The sequence below is a fragment of the Lagopus muta genome, chromosome Z (genome assembly GCF_023343835.1).
Source record: "Lagopus muta isolate bLagMut1 chromosome Z, bLagMut1 primary, whole genome shotgun sequence".
Taxonomy (NCBI): Eukaryota; Metazoa; Chordata; class Aves; order Galliformes; family Phasianidae; genus Lagopus; species Lagopus muta.
In genome coordinates this window covers 11,821,342-11,834,877 of record NC_064472.1, presented here as the reverse complement: position 1 = coordinate 11,834,877, position 13,536 = coordinate 11,821,342, and positions in this window count along the sequence as shown.

Here is a 13,536-nt window from a genome sequence, read left to right as displayed (position 1 = left end):
AAGGAAACTGAGGGAAAAGTTGGTAACAATGCCCAAGCAAACTGAGAAGTCATGACACTATAAAAAGTGCAACATACAACCCACAGTGGCTTTCACATTTCATTTTCAAAGAATTTAAACCACTCACCAAAAGGATGAAAACTCAACCTTCACGTCTAGACCAGCATCCTTCTCATCTGGGTGTTAAGGTCTATCTTCCAGTGTAGCTCCCTGCTCTAGGCAGGGGCACTGGGGGAGTTTCTGGGCTCCCTAGCTTTATTTTAATGGAAAGAAATGCCCCCTTTTGGTAAGGCATTCAAAAGACAAAATTTAATCCTTTAAACACATTAATTTCTCTCCACTGAACACAAAAAGAACCCAAGGTAACATGGAGGTAAACATCTGCTAGATAGATCTCCATGATCCATCCCACTCACAGGCACAGGAGTGATCTGCTGGGCTGCAGCCACCTCTTGTACAAAGAAAAACAGGGCTGGATGCAGGGCCATGCAGCCACTGGAAATGGCCTCCTCTTGTCCTAACCAGGCCCAATCCAGAGGAGCCTACAGGGTTATTGGGGGAACCTCTTCATTCCTACAACATTCCCTCAAGAAATATGCCCCTTCAGATGTCCTAGTTAACTGGCAGGACTTTAGGAGTAGTTGGCTTCTCATCTCTCACTCCTGACCTTCCTGTACTTGATGTCAAGCCTGTTGACCACAAATGTGAATCGGAGATTGGGTCTCAGTGAATTCATGTCCCAAAGGACTGTCCTTTCTTGGTAAAGAACACCTGCATCTGGCTTAGTAATATTCTGTATCATATTATTCTAGAAATCAGTAAGCTAATTTCTACTGCATTTTCAATTAGAAATGTCAATAAAGGAGGGCTTTCCTGGGCAAACTGATTGCTGCCCGGAAATGACACCTTTTCACTTTAACTTTGCCTTGTTTATAATTAAGTGGGCTATCACTTCGATCATTTTTTTTTTCCTGTTTCAGCTGAAGCAAACTAAAAGAAAAAGATTTTTCAGAAATAATATTTTGGCTGAACCTCAGGCAATCTTATTAACAGAGCTGTGCTGCTGAGGGGATTTCCATGTTGTCATAGCTGCATTTTGTCAGGGTGGGGAAATGAGGGACCACAATGAAAAGAAAAAAAAGCCAACCTAGTAAAAATAAAAAAACAGAAGCAAAAATATGTTTTGTTTTACTTCTCAGCCTTTGCTTCAGAAGTTACTTGATTTCTAAGAAGCATTTGAGTCCATCAGTCTCACTTTGTTGTCTTCCTCTAATGTACTAGATATGGGAAATCAAATTTATGAGAGTCCAAATTTTAGGATAGCGGAAGTATTAATACTCAAGGGGTGGAAAGGAGACAGAATTAACCTTTTTTTGCTATGCATTTATTCTGCTATAAGTTTACTCTGCATCTATTTCCTAATTCAATGTTATACAAGAAAGAAAAAGACGTTTTCCTGAATCTAGGCTTAAAATTTGAGCAGAGGGATACATTTGTTCATTCTGTTGTAACAGTCTGAGATCCTGTGGAAAGCTGATGGATCAGGAAAATTAGAAAGGTATATAAAAAGAATGGTTTAAAGCAATAACCTTTTAAACAGGTAAGGCTTTGGTTGATACAGCAAAACCATAGCAGTCCTTCCCAGTGGTGTGCCAGTTCTCACTGTCTCAGCACTGTTAGCATTTTTGAGTTATCCCAAGCCTTCTGACACGTTTGGCTATAGTCTAAGGCCAGGTGATAACTTCACTGTGCAAGGAATTTTTTTCTGTGTCCCGTGATTCTTAAGTGCATGCAGTCATGAAGTTCCCACTGATTGCTACAGGTGGTCTTGTAATTTCTTGTGCTCCCACTTGCCTTTCAATCAGTGATTATGACTAATCAAGCAAGCCATTTATACACTGTCACATTTTATACAGCTTGTTCACCCATTTTTTTTAGTACCCTGAGGACACAAAGTCTGTTTAAATTCTGTTTTGGCTCCAAAAAAAAAAAAAAAAAAGGAAAAGACTTCTCAATTTACTCTAGATTTTTTTTAGAAATATGAAGATGATAAATGTCATCATTTTACCACCTATCCATCTCAAACTTGTCAATTCAAGGAGATCCATCACCATCTGTGGATGCCAGGTTAGACAGGTCCTCATATCTCAGTATGGACACAGGTCATATAGACAGTCTGACAGTCAGAAGACACAGGCATCCTTGTGTGTGAAGAATTCATTTGGTGTGTTCTAGACAGATAACTTTAGGTGAAATCACAACCCAGCTTAGGACTGAGAGGGAATATTTCTCATGTCAGTAAGATTTAGCAGAAGTTGTTGGGCTTCTTGGCTCTCTCTATGGACGAGGCATGTGTGTTTTTTTTTCTTTTTTTTTTTCTTCTTTTTTTTCTGTTCCCTGGACTATTAATAAATTCATTTCTTTACAGAGCAAGGACGTTGGTCCATCTGCCTCACCTGACCTGTCCTGCTCTGCCCTGCACCTCAAGAAGATGGTGGAATGGAGAGAAGGATGGTACAATATCTTTTCCCTTCAATGAGCCATGGGTGCTAATTCAGGACAGATTTTGACACCTATTTAGGTCCATCCTCTTTCAATACAGCATTTAAATTGTGCATAAATTTAATACATGTAATATTCTTTAAATTTAAACTTCAGCACTTGTAAAGTCTGCCAAAGGTTGTTTTGTTGTTGTTGTTGACAGGAAGAAAAATTGGGATATTCATGCAGCTCTAAAACAAAATTTTATAATTTCAATAAATGCAAAATCCAGGTGCCAACAAATAATCATATTTGTAAGTTACAGTTAAGTGTTGGTGAAGACTAAAACACGATTGCTATTATTTTGTTGCTGCTGTTAGGAAAGAGTTTGATAAAGCTGAAGTCAGTAATAAAGCAGACTCTTGCTAGATGTATTAAATATTTACTCAAATACAGTTTAGATTTTATTCTTTTTTTACCAGATACGCTCAGTAGCAGAAATCATCCAACGAGCTTCAGCAATGAGAAGGAGGACTTCTACACAAGAAATTCACATTTTTTTGTTGTTGTTTCTTGACATTTCTTATTCTGACCTGCTTTGAGGGACCTCTTCTTAGCCTCAGGATTGTTTTTCTTGGTATTTTGCTCATCCAGAAGTGGGAAGTGTTGCTTAAGGCAACATCACCATGGACAACAACACTTGATGCCTCAGAGAGAGAAAAAGGTTATGTATATATGTTAGATAAGAAACCAGCTCTAGTAAGAATTAAATCTTGAATTAAATGAATGCAGTTACTTGAATTAATTGAATGCAGTTACTCTGGAGGACATTTTGCTTTCTCCATCACCAAATTACACTGAGGTTTAGAATACAGTGTGCAGTGCAGGGTTGAAAGTACTTAGTCCAATTCCAGTCCTGAAGAAAGGAGGAAAGAGCAGAAAATTTTCACAATTTCTTTGCACTTTCTTTGTCTTTGAGGTATTGATGCTTGAAATTGTTACTTTGAATTTCCTACCGGAGCACTATTAAATTTATTAATAAAGGAGCCCTGTGACACTGAAAGAATTAAGAAAAATTTAAAAAAAGAAACTGCTGGGTAAAGAGCAAAACAGGAGTGGTTTGCACTTCAGTCAGGCTTTCAAATATTATGAGACCATTCCCCAAAACTATACATGGGGCTAAAAATGCTGATATTTTCCCCTCTATTGAACAAATACAGCAAGAGCAGCAACAGGAACAGTCATACTAATACTTCTGGGGTTCTTTTGCATGCTTTTAAGTTCCTAAGTCTTTAGGGAATGCTGAGGGAAAAAAAAATTCATTTGTTTTCCACAGCCTGAATTAAAGCATAAGAAATAAAACTTAGACTGCCTTTACATTATTTTCTCTAAGTCTTAAGGAACGTCAGATCCAGACATTGCTCACTCAGGACCAAGTTTGCTCAACAACAATTTTTGAACATGTTGTTGGGAAAAAAACCACATAGTTTCAGTGACAATGAAGTATTTTTGAATGTGTTTTAATTCTGCAAAATACATTAACTGGATTCCTGAAATTTTGAAATTAAATATGCTTGAATTTTCTTTCTTTTTAATGAACTTGGTATAAAAACTTCCTTTATTTTTCAGTTTAAAAATCTGAACTGCTAAAAAAATTACTTGGATTTGGCTGAATACAGTCTTTAGGCATATAACAACAGCCTGGATACTTAATATTTAGCCACGGGATTTCTGCATGCTGACCCCATTCCACAGATAAAAGCTGGATATGTGCTGGATCTGATTGACAATCAGAGATGGAAGACCTCCAGAGGGTTCTGCATAGGCTGTATCCATGGTCTTCAGCAAGACCAGCTGCAGGGTTCTGCACTTTTGTCACAGCAACTCCATGCAACACTACAAGACTGATGAAGAATGGCTGGAAAGCTGCAAGGAGAAAAAGGATTTGGGGTTATTAGTGAACAGCCAGCTGACCATGAGTCAGCAGTATGCCCAGGTAGCCAAGAAAACCAATGGCATCCTGGCTTGTACCAGTAATAATGTAGTCGGCAGGAGCAAGGAAATCGTTCCTCTTCACTTGGCACTGGTGAGGTCTCACCTTGAGTGCTATGTTCTGCTTTGGATCCCAGACTACAAAGACACTGAGGCACTGAAACGTGTTGAAAGAATGGCAGTGAAGCTGTGAAGGGCCTGGAATGCAAATCTTAAGAGGGGCAGCTGAGGGAACTGGGATCGTTTAGTCCAGAGAAGAGCAGGATCAAGGGAGACATAATTACTCTCTACAACTGAAGGATGCTGTAACATGGTGGGTGTTGGCCTCTTCTCACAGGTGATAGAAAGACAGGTAATAGGCTTAAGTTGCACCAGGGGAAATTCAGGTTGGATATTAAGAAAAGTTTCTTTTCAGAAAGAATTGTAATGCTTTTAAACAGGCTGCCCAGGGAGATGGTGGAGTCACTGTTCCTGGAGGCTTTCACTGAAAGTGTAGATGTACTGATTAGGGACATAGTATTGTGGACATGGTGATTATGGATTGCACATTGAACTACATGATCTTAAAGGTCTTTTCCGACCTTAATAATTCTATGCTTCTATAATTAGCATATTAACATTATGTACTGTAGTCTGGACTTATAAGCATAGCACTGAGTTTCTTATAAAAGGCAAAAAGTTATTTCAGATCCCACTCTATGTGGGCAAGAGGGAGGAATGTTGAAGTCCAGATGAAGGGAAAATTCCAAAGATGTCATAAATTTGTTAGTTTCACGAACCTGTGCAAAATCTTGGTGTGAAAGTTCTGAAAAGCAATAAACAAGGGATTGCTTACAGGCTATGAAGGTTGCCCAACCTTTCAATGACCTTGGCCTGAGGTGGAGTTTGAAACAAAACATGAAAACAAGTATACCTCCTTCCCTGGTTTCACTTTCAGTGACAAACAGTACAGGCTGAGTTTCTCAGTGAGATACAAATGCAATGGAAGTTATTGGCTTCAGAGCATTTGTATTCACAACTAGATGTGCCAACAGTGCCAACCTACACAGAATCAACCTGGCCTGGGAAAAAGAAAAGTTGGAAAAAAAGAGAAAGAGAAAAGAAAAATAAGGAGGGAAGCAAAAATTTGAATACTGAATGAATGAAGTGGGAAAACAACAACAGACAGCAGCTGCTGAAATGCACATTTCACACTCCCAGTATAATATACCAAACAATTTTCTAAAGACTTAACCACACTTAAAGAAAAATCAGGAGGTTTATATATGTTTGATGCTATAATCACTGAAAAACAAGATAGCATCATAATCCACAATCACTGATGCAGCCAGGATGATTATGTTAATGTGTATGGTAAAATTTTATAATACTTTTTGCAAACTTAATCATATTTATAACATAAACAGAAGTTTTCATTCCTTGTCAGTGATTTGCTTATTTGCTTCTGTCACCAAAAACTTATTTCGAAACCTGGAATATTCATCACCTCTTCATATCTGATGTGAAGAAACCCGTGCAGGTACAAGCAAGGGTCATGCATTACAAATGCTCTTAGAATCATGGCTTTGCCCTTCCTCAGCTATTGCATTTAAATTTCTCATCTTTCAGGTTGTGTAGACAATGTTTTTCAAAATTGAAACTTTCTGTTTAGCTCCCATTCTAGGGAAAGATTTTCAAAGTATAGAAGTGAATGAGGAGAAAAATCTCCTTCCACTGGAATTCATGTTTCTCCGTGACTGGAAAACTTCAGAAAATCCCATTATAACTTATTTGTTAATGAGTATTTAGCTTGATTTTTATAGCTCTTCAGCATCCTACATAGGTCTGTTACAAACTGGTCAGAACTTCTAACTATTTGACTGTGTATTTGAGCAACTAAAAATGGATTTCTGATTTTTAGGGCTTATTTTAGAAAAGGCCGTCCATAGTTTCTTCTGAGGAATAGTGTATACCAAGATACTGCTCCAAATAGCGTTCTTCTCATTTTACAACCTCTTTTCCCAGCTCCTTGTTACATTGGACAGTTTTACTGATCACCTGGAATATTTTCTCAACAATTATGAGAAGTGGAATGTATAATAACACTTGGCAGAAATGCCTTGTACTGAAAGTGATTTCATACTGACTTCTTTGAGACTTAGACTATGTAAGAGGAATGCTGATTTTATTCTACAAAGAAGTCAAAAAGGGATAGCCAATAAACTATTTCTGTCTGTTTACATTTAAGTGCTGACATTGCTAAGTACAGGTTTTAAGGGCGTTCAGGATAAGGAAGGTGTTGTATGCCAATGTCTCTCTATCCACTGCAAGTTGGCTGCACAGTTTCCTTTTGTCTGTTGCATTTACCTTCAGCTTCACAGTAAAGAGGGTGCAGACATCATCCCAAACTTGCTTTCAAAAACAAAGTAAAAGGAACCATGGTACTTACAACACACTGAATTGAGACTGCAGATAGCAAAACTCACTTTTATTTGTTTGTTTGTTTGTTTGTCTTTTAGCTAAGTGATTATTAGAGAGGAAGCCCACCTAGAAATGTGAACTGTGAATCCTGTCAGGAGCCCAGTATCTCAAACCTCAGCCACATATTCCTTCCATTTGTCCATCAGATTCAAAGAGTTAAAATGGTTCAGAAGGGTAATTAGACAATTAACATGGTAGGTTAGGAAAGAAGATTTGAAAAAAATGCTGTTGATTTACCAGAACTGCATGTTTTGGAGTAATTTCTAATTCTGCCATACTGCATACTTAATGAAGGCAATTTCATTAGCAGTAACTAGTAGCTGAAAGGAATAGATGAATGAATACATATTTTCACTGAAGAAATAGTAGCTGCCCCAAGCACTGATAGATTGTGAACCAGGATCTTAGAAAATAATAAAAACAATACCAAAAACTTTCCTTTCTGCTCAGTTTTGAAACCACAAAAAGCCTTTACCAAAAATGCAACTTCTTAAACTCAAGAAGTGTGGATTTCCACTTTTATTTCAGCTTCTCTCTATTTCCCCTAAAATTGTTCACTTATGTAAAACCATCTGTCTGTGGATTTCAGTCATGCAGCTGAGCAGAGCAACAATGGATGTAGTGTGGGAACATGGTGTGCACCAAAGCAGGACATTATCTCTGCCACAGTTATGCAGTTCTTGGTCCTCTATAGTTTTGTTGAATCTGCCCCGAGCTCCTTTGCTATCTGACCATGGTTTACACTGTCACAGAAGTGGTATTTTAACCAACACATGCAGAATCTTGAAGTTTCCTGACAATCAACTCATATACACATGCAAACACGAAAATGGTTCAGGTAGGAAGCTATCAAAAAACTGTTTTCCTGTTTACACAGCACAGCCAGTACTAATTACTTGACAAGTTTATCTATAAAAATATTAAAATGTTCTTACCACTATAAAAATTGCAAAGTTCATGTGGGCTGAATACTTGAAATTTTCTGTTCCAGTGTAAGCGTACTCAGCTACTGAAACAGGGTTCAACCATAGTGATCAGCAAAGAAGATAACAGATGGAGGACTACAGAGAGTTAAACCACTTGAACTGGCTGGAACTAGTTATGTAGTTAACCTAGAAAGCCTCAGAACAGAGATTTTGGAAACAGGAGATTGATAACTTATTTGTCAAAGCTGTTTCTCATGCTTAGGGGGCAGTGGGAAGCTGCAACAGTGGGATTTTTTTCATGGGCTTTGGTGAGCAGCAGACCCATCTAGCATTCTTCTTCTCTTTGTATATTATTAAGCAATAGTTGTAGGAGCAGTATTTGTTTTATGTAAATAACTGAAAGTTGTTTTTTATGTAGTTGCTACAAACATTTGTACTTGGATGTGATGGCAATTGTTATCAATGTATGAACCAAAACATGTGTTAATCATTTCCCTCTCATTTTGTCCCTTTGTGCAAAAAGGAATGTGCGTTCTCCATGCAAATTACTAAACATGCAAAGGACTGAAACACACCCTGAAAACAGCTAATTCAAAGTGGAAATGAAGTCTGTGAATCATAAATACTTCTCTGTGTCTTTGAATCAGTTTGTGATTGACTGGCAAAAATGAAATTTGGCTAAGTTTATTTCAAAAATTTATTTGAAAATAATAATCTGAGTAATATATAGTGATGGGTTTGAGAGCTCCGCTAATATTTGTCATGCAGTTTATTCTGAAAACCTCTCATCTACAGTAAACTCACAAAAAACTAGTGCCTGCAAACCAGCTGTAGGAATTTACTACTTCTGAAAATATAGTCAGTGACAGCTATTTAAGATGACAATCTCCAGCTGATTACCTCAAATAACACATAACATCTTTTATGCAAAGTTTCCCATCTTCAAAGAGATACAAAAATACATCTTACTGTGTTTTGTTCCGCCTCTTTCAAACTCATCACTTGATAAACTGTTTCATTGTGTAAATATGAATAAGGATACTTCCGAAAAAAACATTGACCAATGTCGAATTTTTAGTTACCCTTAAGATATACAAGTGGTTCACTTAAGTGCGGGTGCGACGTGACACTTTTGCCTGTGGTTTATGTGTTAGAACTGTTTCATCTAATGAGCTACTAGCATGCAGGCAACCTGCTGCTGATTGTACACATTGGGAATGAATGATTGTGGCCCATGTGTTTCTCATAGTTCAGCAGTACACAGTTATTTAATTGCATATGAAGAGAAATATCTCTTTTGAAGTAGTTTCAAAATGTACTGTCACATGCTTGGCAAGACACAAAATGTCCTTCCCTTCCCTTCCCTTCCCTTCCCTTCCCTTCCCTTCCCTTCCCTTCCCTTCCCTTCCCTTCCCTTCCCTTCCCTTCCCTTCCCTTCCCTTCCCTTCCCTTCCCTTCCCTTCCCTTCCCTTCCCTTCCCTTCCCTTCCCTTCCCTTCCCTTCCCTTCCCTTCCCTTCCCTTCCCTTCCCTTCCCTTCCCTTCCCTTCCCTTCCCTTCCCTTCCCTTCCCTTCCCTTCCCATCTGGACAATTTTCTTCCAAGTGTTCTATGCTGGAAAATCTAACTAACGTGCAATGCAGACTAATTCTTCAGAACACACTTATCATTTCATTAATTTTTTATCTAAGAACCAGGTGTCAGGCTGCTGTCTCTGCTTGCCTGTCTTGGAGACATTGGACTGAAATAGAAAATACATTTTTGAAGATTAGTGATAAAAATGAGCATTCAAATGCTACAGAGATAAAGGATGCGTAGCAAAAAAAAAGTAATATTTAAGTGTCAAAGTCAGGCAAGGTACATTTAAATAGGTTTTGAAAGCTCAGGAAAGACAGTTAGAGCACTGCTCCCCAAACCTTCCGCTCCACTGACTTGCTAGGTAAATGTGTGCCCCCTTTAGGACCACTGTAATGAGCTCTCATACAGTGTCCATCCATGCTGCACTGTAGGACAATTCCAAACTAATGTCTAGAGATGCATGAATGGGACTGTAGTCGTTTTGACTCTCCACAATCTTCCACCAAAATTTCAGTTGTTGTTTCATCCTTAGATGCCACTTAATGCAGCCAAGCATAATAGCTGCAAGTATTGCAACACGTATCTCTAAGCTCATGCTATAGCAAAACTGCTCTGATGGATGGTCACACAAAACTCTGAACTGAAAAAACAGAGGGATCATGTGAGCCCTGGAGCAGATTTATGTTCGAGTGTGATATGTTGTGAAGGCAGCCATTGTGCTCTTAAAAGGTTGATCCTAAACATCTTGATTACCAGCCAGCCTGTGCTTAATCAGGTCAGGATAGTCTTTGGACTTTATTTAGCAATATAGACACAGACTGTGTCTTTTTGCTGTCTGAGAGTAGGTCTCAACACCTTTTTCAGTGCATCTCTGAGATCTGACGGCTTCTGTTTCTGTCCTTCCTCTCCTTTTTCTCTCACTGTATTCTCGTGAGCACTACTCACTAGTTTTGTTCAAAATGCCAGCTGAACTACAAAAGAACTATAGAACAGCAGCAAGTTTGAAGAAAATAAAAATCACAGCTTCCCCCTGCAATGGCAGTATCACTTTTTAAATAATTTTTTAAACTGGAGGGGCTAACTGAACCTGGCTTCATGTTCTAGACCTCCAGTGTAAGTTACACACACAATGAAGAAAGGGACAAAATAAGGGAAAACTTGCTCTGGAACCAAAATGGCAGGAAAAAAAAGGAAAAAAAAAAAGGTCTAATTAATACTGCATTTGTAAAAAACAACAACAAAAACAGAACCCTAAAAGAAAAACAATGAAGGTGTCCTCCAGCACTGCAACAGACTCAAAATATGTCTTGCCATCTTTTGGGAAAAAATTAACCTGTTATGGATATCTCAAACACTGCATTAAGTAGAAACGTTATTTTGAGCATTTATGTTAAAATCAAATATGTAAGTGATTATATCTGAGTCACTGCTGCTTCAGAAATTACTGAGACATTCACATCATTTATTTTGGCTGTCTCAAAGGTTTCCAAAGCACCTTACTTTCACACAAGCATGAATATCAAGTCCATTTCAACAGTAAGTCATGATCTAAATTAGGTCACTTTGTATTTGTGAGTGTGATGGAAGTGTAACCTACTCAAATCAAGTTAAGTCAGCCCACAGTGTCCTGCTTGCCAAAATATGCCTCTAGAAAAAAAAGATACAAGGTCTGTTAGAAAATTAACAGAGGAAGCCAGAACAACGGGGAATATGCCACAGACTGTTTCACATCAGTGAGAGTTACACAGGCATATCTAAATTTGGCCATTACAAGTGGAAGTGAGAAAATACCATTTCAATTTACCTTTACTTAGACAATGTAAGGTTATTCTTATCCCATACCTCAGTATTATGCATCTATTATGCATCTCTTTCTCCAATAATATTTATCTATTTTATTCCTATTGTATGTCTAGCTGAATACATTTGTTCAATCAGCCAGATGAAAATTAGTGAAGACATTTTCTCTGCTTAGAATATAAAACTTGTAGTTTTTCATCTTTAATTTTGTGTAAGTATTCCCATCTTTTAGTTGCCTACTTTTCATGTTCATGCACTCTTGGGCTAAGGAGGAAGAATATCGTTACATATATTGGAAGTTTTGTTAAGATATATAGTTTCTTCCCCAACTAAGCTTGATGCTTTTGTTTCCCTAAACTATTTTAACTACACCCATTGAGTATTTATGCTATACTATGTGATCCTTTGTGGAGTAAAGTCTCTAAGAATACAGTACTGCTAGAATAAGATTAATTTAGTATCTTGTGAATTCAGCTTAACTATTAATTCCCCATAAAGTTTTAAAAAAACATGAATGTACAACAAGATCAGTGTTCTTGGCACTTCACTGCAGAAAACAGGTGAGATTCTGCACATGGAGTCAAACTATTTACTTTAATACAGATATGCTTTATGCCTGCAATAGAAATGAACAAAACTTTAGCCAACCTTCTAAAATTCTTCCTGACTTCTGTTTTATCACAGAATCACAGAATTGTAGGGGTTGGAAGGGACCTCCAGAGATCATCGAGTCCAACCCCCCTGCCAAAGCAGGTTCCCTACAGCAGGTCGCACAGGTCGGCATCCAGGCAGGTCTTGAACATCTCCAGAGAAGGAGACTCCACCACCTCCCTGGGCAGCCTGTTCCAGTGCTCCGTCAACTCACTGTAAAGAAGTTCTTGCACACATTTGTGCAGAACTTCCTATGCTGCAGTTTCCGGCCGTTTCCCCTTGTCCTGTCTCCACTCACCACTGAAAAGAGTCCGGCCTCACCACTATGGCCCCCACACCTCAGATATTTATAAACCTGGATTAGATCCCTTCTCAGTCCTCTTTTCTCAAGGCTGAACAGACCCAGTTCACTCAGCCTTTCTTCATAGGAGAGATGCTCCAGGCCCTTCACCATCTTTGTGGCTGGACTCTTTCCAAGAGATCCCTGTCTTTTTTGTACTGGGGAGCCCAGAACTGGACGCAGTACTCCAGATGAGGCCTTACCAGGGCAGAGTAGAGCCCTGTATGTATCATATGAGCTAAAAAACTAATCATTTACACCATTCTGAGTCTGAGCTAAAAGCCTAGTCTTGTGCAATGGCTTAATACAGATACTTCATTAACCCACCACTATTGCAGTGTTATCCTGAAAACCTCTGGTAAAATACTTGTCAAAATACTGTGCAAGTCCAATTCTGTTCCATCTAATGTAAGAATTTGCAAACCTCTACTACATGAGAATGACTTTGTACTTCAAAATACAGAACAAGTGAGTAACTTCATCCAGTTCTGGTGTCAGCTCTTGGCTCTAGATTTAAAAACACCAATGAATAATGCAGATATGAAAACTCCATTTACAACACCTAAGTCTACTTAACAGCTAAGCCTATTCTCTAAATCTCAGAGTGCTTAGGCTGCTAATATTGCAAACATAAGACCAACACTGCCACAAGCTTAGTTAACTAAGCCTCCAAGAGCTCTGATGTGCTCATGTACAGCTCTAAATATCACAGGTAATGAATTAAGCTGCTAGAAGATAAGATAGCACATTTCCCAAACCCTCACCAGGTCCAAAAGAGCAGAGTTGGTGTCAATAGCACATCTTAAAGGAAATTGTGTCCGTGTTCTGCAGCAATAATGGCTCATTGGTTATTTAATCTGCTGTTTTGGTTTCAAACTGCACATTTGTTTATAAATGACCTCTTTTACTCTAAAAACACATCAGAAAGCTTTGTAAGTGATTTATTGATGAGACATAACATGGGAGAATTATGAATATTAAACAATACTTGATTCAGAGATAGGACAGCTTAGCATTAGCCAAACTGTAATTCTGACCAAATACTTTATTCCAGAATATGAACTCAGTAATACAAAAGAATGTCCACACAAACATGTGGAGATGAATCAAAAATTCAGATTTTTTTCCTATGAATGAAAAATTGACAAAATATTTGGTCACTGTAACTAGTTTCCAAAAGAAATAAGAATTTTCAGCTTACAATATGAAGTGTAACCAAGAGCAGGCATTGGAATCTGAAGGTAGATATCTGAAGAGGAGGTACACATTTTTAATATTGAGAGTAATTAACTGTTAGAATAAATTAGTATG